This window comes from Palaemon carinicauda, chromosome 37 (genome assembly GCF_036898095.1).
Source record: "Palaemon carinicauda isolate YSFRI2023 chromosome 37, ASM3689809v2, whole genome shotgun sequence".
Taxonomy (NCBI): Eukaryota; Metazoa; Arthropoda; class Malacostraca; order Decapoda; family Palaemonidae; genus Palaemon; species Palaemon carinicauda.
The window spans coordinates 72,240,087-72,241,581 of record NC_090761.1 but is presented as its reverse complement, the minus strand read 5'-3'; the positions used below and the strand labels follow the sequence as shown (position 1 = coordinate 72,241,581).

General features: G+C 31.9%; 1 pseudogene; it reads right to left on the bottom strand.

Moving 5' to 3' along the window:
- The window catches only part of LOC137629392 (uncharacterized), a 34,658-nt pseudogene extending 33,774 nt beyond the window's left edge, over positions 1-884 (bottom strand).
- Between the last annotated feature and the right edge of the window lie 611 nt (positions 885-1,495).

The window sequence follows — 1,495 nt, the reverse complement described above, 5'->3', positions numbered from 1 at the left end:
AAATCTTACAGTAGTAGTTCAATCACTGTGTAAGTACTCTAGAGTAGACGATGTACAGAGAAATAGTCGAAACCAGTAAGCATTAACATAGTGCTTCTTTTATTTAGTATCTTATTAGCAAGTATTCCTTTGATACACACATATCTATATATATATATATATATATATATATATATATATATATATATATATATATATATATATATATATACATATACATACATACATTTATATATATATATATATATATATATATATATATATACATATATATATATATATATATATATATATATACATACATACATACATATATTTATATATACACATGTATGTATGTAATATATAATAACAGCGTATCTACATTCTTCCCAGTGTTTATTACTCACAAACACGCATATATATATATATATATATATATATATATATATATATATATATATATATATATATATATATATATATATATATATATATATGTGTGTGTGTGTGTGTGTGTGTGTGTGTATCTGTGTATGTATATATCTGCTTGTATACTGACTCAACACGTCCACAAAAACACGATAATCTCTACTTCAATTTAATGGCAGTAGTATTTACACACTCTACAAAAGGTGATTATTGCTCTATATCATTTAACCACGAAATGAAAAAACGAATAATTTCCAAACTACCTATTTCTACTGAAACTACAGGTACAGGCAGACAGAGACCTTCCTCGAGGTAACATTTATATTTCTCCAACAATGACTGAATCGGGCTAACTAAAAACTGGTACCTCCAGGGAGACATTTGCTCCTATGTTTCCAATAGCGACGACTTCCCACCTTTGGCGACCAACGCACGTTCATCCCTTCCGAGATATCAGATTCTGATTCTAGTTGTGGGACCAAGAGAATGAATCATTCTTTAAATATATTTGATCATATTAAGGAGATGAGGATTCATTCATACAATGAATAGTTTTCTTGTCATATTCGAAAATGTTTGGAAGTTACGACATTCGTTCAGGAAAATGTTTGGAGGTTACGACATTCGTTCTGGAAAATGTTTGGAGGATACGACATTCGTTCAGGAAAATGTTTGGAGGTTACGACTTTCGTTCAGGAAAATGTTTGGAGGTTACGACATCCGTTCAGGAAAATGTTTGGAGGTTACGACTTTCGTTCAGGAAAATGTTTGGAGGTTACGACTTTCGTTCAGGAAAATGTTTGGAAGGATACGACTTTCGTTCAGGAAAATGTTTGGAGGATACGACATTCGTTCAGGAAAATGTTTGGAGGTTACGACATCCGTTCAGGAAAATGTTTGGAGGATACGATATTCGTTCAGGAAAATGTTTGGAGGTTACGACTTTCGTTCAGGAAAATGTTTGGAGGATACGACATTCGTTCAGGAAAATGTTTGGAGGTTACGACATCCGTTCAGGAAAATGTTTGGAGGATACGATATTCGTTCAGGAAAATGTTTGGAGGTTACGACTTTCGTTCAGGAA